The sequence below is a fragment of the Schistocerca nitens genome, chromosome 1 (assembly GCF_023898315.1).
Source record: "Schistocerca nitens isolate TAMUIC-IGC-003100 chromosome 1, iqSchNite1.1, whole genome shotgun sequence".
In the NCBI taxonomy this organism is placed as follows: Eukaryota; Metazoa; Arthropoda; class Insecta; order Orthoptera; family Acrididae; genus Schistocerca; species Schistocerca nitens.
Genome location: NC_064614.1, coordinates 164,596,923 through 164,609,570, shown reverse-complemented (window position 1 = coordinate 164,609,570; position 12,648 = coordinate 164,596,923).

The window sequence follows — 12,648 nt, the reverse complement described above, 5'->3', positions numbered from 1 at the left end:
TGGGCTCGCCAACACCGACATTGCACTGTTGATGACTGGAAACATGTTGCCTGGTCGGACGAGTCTCGTTTCAAATTGTTTCGAGCGGATGGACGTGTACGAGTATGGAGGCAACCTCATGAATCCATGGACTGTGCATGCCAACAGGGGACTGTTCAAGTTGGTGGAGACACTGTAGAGGTGTGGGGCGTGTGCAGCTGGAGTGATATGGGACCGCTGTTACGTCTAGACACGACTCTGACACATGACACGTACGTAAACAACCTGTCTGCTCACCTGCATTCATTCATGTCCATTCTGAATTCCGACGGACTTGGGCAATTCCAGCAGGACAATGTGACACTCCACATGTCCAGTATTTCTACAGAGTGGCTCCAGGAACACTATTCTGAGTTTAAACACTTCCGCTGGCCACCAAACTCCCCAGACATGAACATTATTGAGCATATCTGGGATGCCTTGCATCGTGTTGTTTAGAAGAGATTTCTACCCCTTCGTACTCTTACGGATTTATGGACAGCCCAGCAGGATTCATGGTGTCCATTCCCTCAAGCGCTACTTCAGACATGTCATGTCGTGTTGCGGCACTTCTGCGTGCTCCCTGGACCCTGCACGATATTAGGCTGTACCAGTTTCTTTGGCTCTTCAGTGTATTTCGCGCTGCAATAGCTAACCTTGTAATCGTCAACGCGTCTATCCTGAAGCTATATCGAAGCAAAACGGCGCAACAGCCTCCATTTACCGCCTTCCGTCGAAAGCTTCGATCGTACAAAGAGACTTATTGTCCGTCTAGGCTATATATATTTGTAAAGTTATCATTGGTTCCGTTTCCATCGAATTACTTCAGATCTGAGAATCTCGGCTACAAGAGTAACCCATTTTTTTCCATTTTTTCTTCTGTCAGTCCACTCTTAGGCCTATGCCTTGATCCGGACTCACCATCTCTTTCTCAGTCTTCGAACACTCCTCCTTCCAATAAGATTATAATAATTACTTGTTGAGGGATTCTCTGATGTGACATAAGCATTATCTGCTCCTCTGAATCTTGCTTTCACTGGATTACATTTCAGTTAATGGTTGTAAGACCTATTCCTTCCGTATTTCTTCGTTTTTCTATTCTGTCACTTTTTGAGCAACCAGTCACTGATCTAATTTTTGTGCGGCCCGCTAAGATCGTCAGAATTTTTGTGAAACAATTTACCTTTACTGAAATGCAAAATTAGTTAATGCATGCAATCATTTTAAAAGGTACGGCCGTCCGCTAACCTCTGCTTCCACAGAGTGGCTCCCGAGCCAAAATTATTGCCCAACCCTGACATAGATTCTTTAAACTATGTATCGCTATATTTAGAGATTCATCTGTCCCGTTTTGTTTCTACAAGCATCATGCATGCTACGTCGAATCGTCCTACTAAGCATGATGCTCATCACTTACAGAAATTAGCAAGTTATCTCCTTTAGTCGACTTTTCTCCAAAATGGGCAATACGACAATTTTTGCAAACGTCTCATGGTCTCTTCTATAAAGACATTGAATGTAATTCACTCTGGAAATCTGTACACTCATTAGAGTTTTTGTTATCTAAGTTACTGAACAACCGTCGCATCTCGCAACATGGACTCTTTTACGCACTCGCTTGCCACAGTCAGAAAGTACCTTTTGTTTGCGCGACTGAAACGGGGGCGGTAATTATTCATGAGCGCCTGTGCACCAGAGCGGATTTGGCAAGTGTCTCGTGGAGGTTCCCAGCTGGCGACGTCGTCTTGTCGCAACACCCCCTCCACTCCACTTTGTCCGGTGCCAAATCTGTCCCACCGGAAACCCCAGCACTCTCTGCCCACTAATTACAACTCGTTGCCTGTAGTACAACAACCTACTTTTTTCTGTTTCCGGGACACCCAGTAGATCGTTTCCCACGATGTCAGCAGCCTGTTTGGTTGTTCGCTACAAGTGTTTCGTCCTCTTGGGAGATCACTGGATTAATCAAATGGCTATGAGCACTATGGGACTTAACTTCTAAGATCATCAGTCCCCTATAACTTAGAACTAATCAAACCTAAGGATATCACACACATCCATGCCCGAGGCAGGATTCGAACCTGTGACCGTAGCGGTCGCGGGGTTCCAGACTGTAGCGCCTAGAACCGCTGGGCCACCCCTGCCGGCCATGGATTAATCCTTGTATTATATATTACACTGTTGAAGCTTGAAATCTGAACACCACGACGGTGGAATACGAGAAGCGAACTCGCAGGAGGCGTACTGCCTGCTTCGATGTGCCAATGATTCGCATGTCAGTGCAACCGCACAAAGCGGATAGGAGTAACGTCATCTAAAATATTCTGTACGTAAGGAATGATTACGCAAAGGGTTTCTCTTTCAAAAATCGCATTTGACTGTGGGGTGTACATGTGTGGAGATGGTATTACGCCTCGTGTAAAGAGCAGAAACGTTTGCTATCCTGTGCTGGGTTTCGTAAGTGATAGGATGGTGGCTTATGAAGACTGTGGTTTGCCATTCAGCGAAACTGCTGACGGCTTCGATCGAAATCCTATAAATGTAAGAGAGATACGGAATCTTTGGTACAGGATGGCCGTATTAAAAACTATGCAGAATCTCAAGATCTTATCGTGACGAGCTCCCGCGAGAAGAGGCATATCTTTCACTCAGTCGAATAGGTTTGTATAGACACGTCCTATACATTGTGTCATGAAACGGGTGTGGTGTCGTCGAAAGATCGCAGTCCGACACCAAAGTCGGGGGCACGTCGATACCACACATGGTAGCGAGGTCTCGTTGTAAACTGCAACGGCAAATAGGAGATGCTGAAGAAGATGTGTCCTCTTTCTCAGCACAGCAGCGGCTTCGCACGGAGGTCAATATAGAGCCGAGCGTGGATGCGGTCTACCTCAGTTCATGAGCCCAGTTGAAGCAGTCAGCATCACAGAGTAGGACTGCTTATTTACGTCTCAGATGGAAATATAATCATGAACACTGTAATTTAAGAGAAGAGTTTTCTAACTAGTACCTCAAGTGATGCTTCAATTGTCAGTGACAGTTATAAATTATGAAGTCCTCCTGTGGCAAAGGATTGTATCAAGTTAAGGAATACTTTTTGTTCATTCATGTCTTAAAGTGAAATTTCATATGTTGTATTTCCAATGAGCGACCTGTCAGAGTAATCAAAGAGCCCACAGTAACTTTTGGTCTACTCGCACAGTAATGTATATCTTCGACTGTTTACACGAATACCCTCATGGTCAACACACAGTCCTTTAAACTAGATCATCGTCTGCACGTAGCCTCGTAGATTTTTCCGACTTTCTCCTCCAGATGAATTATTTATATACTATGGAGAAAATACGGGAATTGGCACAAATTATGGAACGCGGTCGTACAGCCATCGTACGCCATTTACATTCACTGCGTAAGGTGCAAAAATCTGTTACGCGGGTGCAATATGTGTTAAGCGACACCAACAGAAATCAGCCACTAACCGTGAATTCGACGTCCGTTTGGTTTGTCAAAGGGACAAACCACTCCTCGATTACTTTGTTACAAGAAATAAGAAATGTTGCCTGTATCTAAACAAACGGAAGAGAAAAGAAAGGCTCAGCCCATCGAAAACCCCAAAAAAGCATTTGAAGGATCGAGCACACCCTATAAAAGCCTTGCTGCCTATGGAATATCGCCTCGGTTGTGCGAGTGGATTCGTGATTTCCTGTCAAAAAGGTCCCAGTTCGTAGTAATAGTCGGAAAGTCATCGAGTAAAACAGAAGTAATATCCGGCGTTCCCCAAGGAAGTGTTATAGGCCCTCTGTTGTTCCTGATCTATATTAACGACATAGGAGACAATCTGAGTAGCCGACTTAGATTGTTTGCAGATGATGATGTCATTTACCGTCTTGTAACGAAATCAGATAACCAAAACGAATTCTAAAATGATTTAAATAAGATATCTGTCTGGTGCGAAAAGTGGCAATTGACCTAAGTACTAAAAGAAATCCGCTAAATTTCGTTACGCGATAAGTCACGCAAATCTGAAGGCTGTAAATTCAACTAAATACTTAGGGGTTACAGTTACAAATTACCTAAATTGGAAAGACCACATAGATAATATTGTGGGTAGAGCAAACCAAAGACTGCGATTCATTGGCAGAACACTTATAAGGTGCAACAGGTCTACTAAAGAGACTGCTTACACCACGCTTGTCCGCCCTATTCTGGAGTACTGCTGTGCGGTGTGGGATCCGCATCAGGCGAGACTGACGGGTGGCATTGAAAAAGTTCAAAGAAGGGCAGCTCGATTTGTACAACCGCGAAATCGGGGAGATAGTTTCACACACATGATACGTGAATTGGAGTGGCAACCTTTAAAAAAAGACGTTTTTCGTTGCGATGGGATCTTCTCATGAAATTTCAATCACCAGTTTTGTCCTCCGATTGCGAAAACATTCTGTTAGCACGCACCTACATAGGGAGAAATGATCATCACGATAAAATAAGAGAAATCAGGGCTCGCACGGAAAAATTTAAGTGCTCGGTAGAGAGAAAACCTGAGGTGGTTCATTGAACCCTCTGCTAGACACTTTATAGTGAATAGCTGAGTAATATGTAGATGTAGATGTAGATGTGCGTTTGGTGGAGCCAAACTGTCATTCTTCATCATGAACTAATACCACGAAATGAAACGATTAAAGTTTCTACATGTACCATACATCTAAGACAGCTGGCTGTTACCGTTGAAAATCGGTCTGTTGGATAATTATCACGAAATAATTTTAAATTATACGGCTATGCATTGACGACAGCTGTCTGCGATAAATGAAAATTTTGTGCCAGGCCGGGACACGAAGCCGGATAACCCGCTTGTGACGCGCTGTCAACTTAATCTTTTTTTATTTTTATTTTTTACTTATTATATATATATTTCTTTTGTTCGTAATGAAAAGTTTTATGAAATTGAGTAAGCTCAAAATCTTGATTCGTAAAGCTGAAAACTGTTTCATATTCTTTTTGTTATAACAGAATAACAGAAAACTTTTTTAGTTAACATAGGAAACAGAAAAAAATAACTCCAAGATTCTCCTCACGTGCGGAAACAAATTGGCGACCGCTCGTTTTCAAGACACCAGGCGCAACGCCGAACTTCCGTTGGTCAATGGAATAGAGCTGCACCTGTAGACTCCGCTCGCCAGGGAGGTTCCCACTGAGGGTCGGGTTGTAAGAAATACTCCATAAGTAGTTAGCAAAAGTGGGCCGGTATTTGACATGTCGTCTCAATACTTGGTGTCGTGTTAGCAAATCAAAAAATGGGTCACGTTCTTGAGTCCATCTCTCACAAGGTAAAGGGGTAAAGGACGGTCACTTCATCCAAGTGACCACTTGCGTCTTCGATGATGGAAAATACGTCGCGACCTGATAGAGGAGCGTACTGGCGACTGTCAATGGCGTTGCCACACGGAGAGCAAGGGCTACTATCTGCTGGAGAAGGAATGATGGCACGGAGTTAGTGTCACGTCGGGTATATGCTGGTAACGACGATTTACCAGATGGCGCTCGTTTCCGTGGTGACCCATGGTTGATGAACTGCGCTTCACACCGCCGGCCAGCTGACCTTTTGGTGACGTTCTTCGAGAGCAACAACTTCAGCTATCCGAGCACGCCTCCATGACCGATCTTCCAACGCTTTTTTTGAGTCATCAGTCTTCTGACTGGTTTGATACGGCCCGCCACGAATTCATCTCCTTTGCCAACCTCTAAATCTCAGAGTAGCACATGCAACCTACGTCCTCAATTATTTGTTGGATGTGTTCAAATCTCTGTCTTCCTTTACAGTAGTTGTCCTCTGCAGCTCCGTCTAGTACCGTGGAGGTCATTCCCTGATGTCTTAAGAAACGTCCTATCATCCAGGCCCTTCTCCTCTTTTCCACATATTCCTTTCCTCTCCGATTCCGCGCAGAACCTTGTCACTCCACCTACTTTTCAACATTCGACTGTAGCACCACATCTCAAATGCTTCGATTATCTTCTGTTTCGGTTTTCCCACAGTCCATGTTTCACTACCATGCAATACTGTGCTCCAAACGCACATTCTCAGAAATTTTTTCGTCATATGAAGGTCTGTGTTTGTTACTACTAGACTTCTATTGGCCAAAAATGTCCTTTTTGTCAGTGCTAGTTTGCTTTTGATGTTCTCCTGGCTCCGCCCGACATTGGTTATATTGCGACGTAGGTAGTAGAGTTCTTCAACTTGATCTGCTTTGTGAGCATCAACCGAGATGTTTTCTCACTTTCCTGATTTCTGCTGCTTCTCATTACCTTCGTCTTCCGTCAGTTTACTCTCAAGCCATACTGTGTACGCATTAGACTGTTCATTCCATTCAGCAGATCATGTAATTCTTCTTCACTTTCACTAAGGACAGCAATGCCACCAGCGAATCATACCATCGATGCCTTTGAACTCGAATTTTAATTCCCCTCCTGAAACTTTCTTTTATTTTCATCATTGCTTCTCCGATGTACAGATTGAACAGTAGGGGCGAAAGACTACATCCCTTTCTTACACCCATTTTAATCCGAGCGCTTCATTCTTGGTGGTCAATTCTTAGTACTCCCTCTTGGCTCCTGTATATACGAGTATTGTAAGTTACCCGTCTCTCCCTATAACTTACCCCTATTTTTCTAAGAATTTCGAACATCTTCCACCATTTTACATTGTTGAACTCTTTTTGCAGGTCGACAAATCGTATGAATGTGTCTTTATTTTTCTTTAGTCTTGCTTCCATTATCAATAGCAACGTCAGAATTGCCTCTCTCTGCCTTTACCTTTCCTAAAGCCAACCTGTTTGTCATCCAACATTTCTTTTCCATTCTTCTATTCTTGTTGACAACCCTTATGCTCGCAAAATTCGCCATTCCCGCACAGGGAGATAGATATTACACCCACTAGTTGAGACTTTTTCGTAATAAAGTTTCTCAGCGATCCAAAAAATATTTGTTTTCTTATAAATCGAGTTATGGATCACCTGGTTTTAAATTTATTGTGATCCATGAGTGGATTTATATCAAAACAAATGTTATGTTGTCATTTTAGCCTGTCGAGGCATGCATACATCATGGATGGTTACAATGTCTGTATAGACACTGTCACTGAGGATTACAGCTGTGGTAAAAATTAAGAAATATTTTAGCATTCTGCGAGTATACATTAACGTATGCATGCATGTATCGGAGCCAACGAGATACACAGGCCCTGCAAAGAACTTGTGACGTCACACTAATCAGCTTGTCCGCCACATTTCGAGAAAGATCGGCTGTGTGCAGGGCCCAGAGGAAATCAATGTCTAATAGAACAGGTACCCACTAAAGAACTTAACTTTGTTGTGTGCTATCGAGAGCTTGCATGCCTTTAAAAGCGCAGTCAAGAATTATTAAACTCATCACAGTTACTCGCTTCCTACTGGAGACGGCTGGTAGCACTCGTAAGACCTGGAGCTTCACATGACTTACGCGCCACGGTGTGTCTTTCTCGAGGGCTTCGGCATGTATCCTTGATGCGAAAGGCTAAAGCAATGAAGTAATATTTGTCTCTCTGTGCGGGAATCACGAATTGTACGAGAATAAGGATTGTGGCTATGCGACAAATGGAAGTTTGGATCGGTCCTGGATTCGTGCTGGGATAGCCGAAGTCGTTAACGGGATCAGTCACGATAAGAGGAAAATCTGGGTTCGATTCTCAGTAAAGCACAAATTTTCGTACCTCACAAACATCTGATGTCACTGCAAAGCAGCAGAATGCGAATCTATTTCGCAACATTTACCACAGCTGTAATTGCTAGTGATATTGTCTGTTCCTTCAGACATACATGCATGCCTGAAGGATATTGTACTGCGAAGATACGGACAGAGTATGAAGACGGACATTTTAACCATCCCTGATACACCTAGTTAAATTGTTTTGTTAGCACTGTAAAAGGGCTTTTACTGAAACACACACACACATCAATAAAAGTGTTGCATCACCCCAGTTCCTAGTACTCCTGAAGATAGATGTTGACTGAGGATATTGTATCACACAGTCCCTTTGACTGTTCAGAGATGTCACTAAACCCGCCCAAAGATTTAAACAACCAAGCATGAGCAGCGCCCATTAGACGGAGGAGGCCCGACGGCCGAATAGTTCCAGTCATTCCATCAGGAAGGAGGTACACGGCTCGTGTGTCTGTATTTCAACCGTGCCTACACGGTCAATACTGCGGTTCGACCGCGTCCGCATTGCTACTTTGTGCCAGGAAGGACTCTCAAAAAGAGAAGTGTCCAGGCGTCTCGGAGTGAACCAAAGCGACGTTGTTCGGACATGGAGGAGATACAGAGAGACAGCAACTGACGATGACGTGCCTCGCTAAGGACGCCTAAGGGCTACTACCGCAGTGGATGACGGCTACTTACGGAATATGGCACGGAGGAACCCTGACAGCAACGCCACCATGTTGAATAATACTTCTCGTGCAGCCACAGGACGTCGTGTTACGACTCAAACTGTGCGCAGTAGGCTGTGTGATGCGCAACTTCACTCCCGACGTCCATGGCGAGGTCCATCTTTGCAACCACGACACCATGCAGCGCGGTACAGATGGGCCCAACAACATGCCGAATGGACTGCTCAAGACTGGCATCACATTCTCTTCACCGATGAGTGTCTCATACACCTTCAATCAGACATTCGTCGGAGACGTGTTTGGAGGCGACCTGGTCAGGCTGAACGCCTTAGACACACTGTCCGGCGAGTGCAGCAAGGTGGAGGTTCCCTGCTGTTTTGGGGTGGCACTATGTGTGGCCGACGTACTCCACTGGTGGTCATGGAAGGCGCCGTAAAGATACGTGATTGCCATCCTCCTACCGATAGTGCAACCATATCGGAAGCATACTTGTGAGGCATTCGTCTTCATGGACGACAATTCGCGCCCTCATCATGCAAATCTTGTGAATGACTTCCTTCAGGATAACGACATCGCTCGACTATAGTGGCCAGCATGTTCTGCAGACATGACCCCTATCGAATACGACTGGGATAGATTGAGTCCACAGCTCGTGGTCGTGCGGTAGCGTTCTCGCTTCCCGCGCCCGGGTTCCCGGGTTCGATTCCCGGCGGGATCAGGGATTTTCTCTGCCTCGTGATGACTGGGTGTTGTGTGCTGTCCTTAGGTTAGTTAGGTTTAAGTAGTTCTAAGTTCTAGGGGACTGATGACCATAGATGTTGTAAGTAGGCTGTTTATATTTTCTTATTGGTAACGCCATGTAGCACTCTATATGAAAATCACTGGTTGTGCTGTGTGCAGTCTGTGGCTGCTTTGCATTGTTGTAATACTCGCCATTGTAGCGTTGGGCAGTTGGCTGTTAACAGCGCGTAGCGTTGCGCAGTTGGAGGTGAGCCGCCAGCAGTGGTGGATGTGGGGAGAGAAATGGCGGAGTTTTGAAATTTGTAAGACTGGATGTCATGAACTGCTATATATATTATGACCTTTGAACACTATTAAGGTAAATACATTGTTTGTTCTCTATCAAAATCTTTCATTTGCTAACTATGGATATCAGTAGGTAGTGCCTTCGGTAGTTTGAATCTTTTATTTAGCTGGCAGTAGTGGCGCTCGCTGTATTGCTGTAGCTTGAGTAACGAAGATTTTTGTGAGGTAAGTGATTTGTGAAAGGTATAGGTTAATGTTAGTCAGGGCCACTCTTTTGTAGGGATTTTTGAAAGTCAGATTGCGTTGCGCTAAAAATATTGTGTGTCAGTTTAAACACAGTCATGTATAATTGTTCAAAGGGGACGTTTCAATGTTAAGTCCCATAGTGCTCAGAGCCATTTGAACCATTTGATAGATTGAAAAGGGCTGTTCATGGACGACGTGACCCACCAATCACTCTGAGGGATCTACGCCGAATCGCCGTTGACGAGTGGGACAATCTGGACCATCAGTGCCTTGATTATCTTGTGGTTAGTATGCCACAGACATGCATCAATGCAAGGTGGTGGTTAGTTTTTAACGTCCCGTCGACAATGAGGTCATTAGAGACGGAGCGCAAGCTCGGGTTCGGGAAGGATTGGGAAGGAAATCTGCCGTGCCCTTTCAAAGGAACCATCCCGGTATTTGCCTGAAACGATTTAGGGAAATCACGGAAAAACTAAATCAGGATGGCTGGAGACGGGATTGTAACGTCGTCCTCCCGAATGCGAGTCCAGTGTGCATCAATGCAAGAGGACGTGTTACTGGGTATTAGAGGTTCCGGTGTTTACAGCAATCTAGACCTCGTCCTCTGAAGGTCTCGCTGTATGGTGGTACAACATGCAGTGTGCGGTTTTCATGATCAATAAAAGGGAGGAAATGATGTTTATGTTGATCTCTATTCCAATTTTCTGTACAGGTTCCGGAACTCTCGGAACCGAGGTGATGCTAAACTTTTTTTGATGTGTGTATGAAACAATGCGAAGTCCCGTTTTCCGCACACTTCGCAGAGACTCGCAGATGCTGGCTGGCACTAACACGGTAGCTCTGTTATAGCCAAGTCACGCCGACGCTTCCTGGTGTTTATTCTGACCACTGCAGCGAGTAATATATTGACGGGGCCACCAGAAGTGGACGCCATTAATCGGAACGTGCGGTGCGGAAGTCCCCCTGAGTGAGGCGGAGAAAGCGGGCGGGATGCGTGAGCGGCCGTTTAGAGGAGCACAGCGGCGAGTCGGCATAACGACCCGCCGCTGCCGGCAGGAAACTGGAGCGACGGCGCCCCTGGGAAACCTGGCGCACAGTAGCCGCGCCGGCTAATTACGGTTACACATGCAGCAGCCGCGGTTGCCGCAACGGCCGCCAGCAACTACTTTACTGGATAACTTGCTCTAGTTACGCAACTGGAAGCACTACGCATCACTTAGGAGATAGCTATGTTCCGCACTTCTTTTGCTTTTGCCACCGTGTCAGACGAGATTTTTTTAAAAAAGAAAAAATAAGATAAATTCGCATCAGGTCGTGTCGACCGAACACCACCTTCTTCAGGCGGCATCAACAGGCTGTGTGCACCCTGCTCCAGTCCTCCTACCAACATAAATTCACTGATAGCAAACAAAATGTTCAAATGTGTGTGAAATCTTATGGGACTTAACTGCTAAGGTCATCAGTCCCTAAGCTTACACACTACATAACCTAAATCATCCTAAGGACAAACACACATACCCATGCTCGAGGGAGGACTCGAACCTCCGCCGGGACCAGCCGCACAGTCCATGACTGCAGCGCCCGAGACCGCTCGGTTAATCCCGCGCGGCCACTGATAGCACCGGAAACTGATTCTGGGTCGTCCGCATGAGGGTCAGAAGTACTGACCACTCGGCTACAGAGGCAGACCGACATTGATGAAGCGAAATAGGCAGTCAAAAAGAACGTGTTAAGCAATACAGTGTGCACAGTGAAGCAGTAATCATTTAAGATAGACTAGGATTTGACAAAAAGTGTAACACAAGTAAATAATAATAATTATTATTGATTGACGACTCCATAGAGTGCTGTGTGCACAACGACCATATTTCTTTATTCGCACAGCTAAGGCCCCCCGTCGGGCTGACCGTTCGGCAGGTGCTGGCCTTTCAATTTGACGCCACTTCGGCGACCTGCAGTCGATGAGGATGATAGGATGATGATGAGGACAGCACAACACCCAGTCCCTGGGCCGGGACAATTCCTCGACCCAGCCGGGAATCAAACCTGGGCCCAGAGGATTCACAATCCGTCACACTGACCATTCAGCTACCAGGGGCGGACAACGACCATATGATGAATAAAATTAGAAGGAAGGTCAGCATTGGCCGTAATTTTGGTGCTGACCTTCCTTCTAAATTTTATTATTATTATTATTATAACAAAATATCGTTTCAAGTAATACTTTTACATTATGTTTTTACTTTTTTTTCTTTTCTTCTCTGGAAAATCTTTCTGCCAAAGCTATGCAATATATACGAGGGCTATTTCGGAAAGCAAGGTCCGACCGGTCGTGAATTGGAAACCACAGTGAAAATTCGATCAAGCTTCGCACAGATGTGTTTGGCGAACTCTCCAGTATGCCCGTCGATCGCGTCAGGTCATTTTTTTCAGTTCTCAGCTCACAGTGCGCACGTAAAGGTGCCTAGAAAATAATGTCTCCCACCAACTACGACGGCATGTTGAGAGATTGCACCTGATGTCACACAGTCCTCATAACGTAACTGTCTTGTGTTTTCTTCTACATGACAATTCTCGGCCACCCGCTACAGGGGCAATGAAGATGCTCCTAGAGCGTTTTCGATGTGAAGTGTTTGATCACTCACCCCTCAAGACCGTCATTGGCGCCCCCTGAGTTTCAAGCTGGCTATGAAGACACTATTTTGTCACAGACAAGGAGCTGCAGACCAGCGTAGAGAATTGTTGGACAGCATAGGCGGCTGCCTTCTATGCCGAGGGTGTTGGAATGGTGGTACAACGTAACGACAAGTGTTTAAGTCGGATCTGGAAGGTGTAGTTTACTGTTGCAAATAATACATTTTTGATTTCGCAGTGATTTCCATTTCGCGACCGATCGGACTTTATTTTCCGAATAGCCTTCGTAATACTATATTTG